The following is a 780-nucleotide window of genomic DNA, read 5'->3' as shown; positions in this document are numbered from 1 at the left end:
ATCGAGAAGAGTCGGTGGCGGGCGGTGACGACCGGGTCGACCGCCGCCCGGTGACTCGCGATGCTCTTTGAGCCCTTGAGGATGAGATTTTTCGTGATCGATGCAAGGCTGAGCATCATGCTGAAGTAGCGGATCGCTGTGCGGACGCTCTTGAGGATTTGGAGCGCGTCGTGCACTGGCTGCCTCGTTTTGAGGACTACCGCGCTCTGTCGGAGCGACTCCTAGCCGTGGAGCAGGCGAACGCGTCGCTGCAGGCAACGGTGGGGCGCTCGGCTCCATTGGAGATGGAGGTTGTTGCACTTTGTGCTCAAAAACAGTTGCTGGCTCAGTTTCTGGGTGGCCGAGGGCCCGTGGGATCCGCTCTAGCGCCAACGCTTCTGTGTTCACATGCGCCGGATCCCGATGCAGCTTGAGCAAACCACGTAGAACACCGGGTGGGTGCGCATCCGTTTGGGGAGGTTTAGCGTATACGCTAGACACCGCTTGGCCACAACCTTAATCGGTACAATAAACCGTGGACGAAGCTTCGTCCGAGAGATAGCAGAGGCTGCATGTGTAGACAGGTTTTTAGAGTTTGATAAAACCAGGTCTCCGACCTTTAAGCTTTCCACTTTGCCTATTCCTTTTTCATCTGCATGTTGTTTCTGCAGGTCTTGGCTTTCAGCCATCGCATCGCGAACGTGTCGTAGGACACTCAGTCTGATAGTCAAGAAGTCGTCGACTTTTTTGCGGATGGTGAGGGGGCTGACATCAGCTAACCGTTCGGCTATTCCTCCCCCA

This window comes from Plasmopara halstedii (genome assembly GCF_900000015.1).
Source record: "Plasmopara halstedii genome assembly, contig: Scaffold_430, whole genome shotgun sequence".
NCBI classification, from domain to species: Eukaryota; Oomycota; class Peronosporomycetes; order Peronosporales; family Peronosporaceae; genus Plasmopara; species Plasmopara halstedii.
This window is presented reverse-complemented; position numbering follows the sequence as displayed.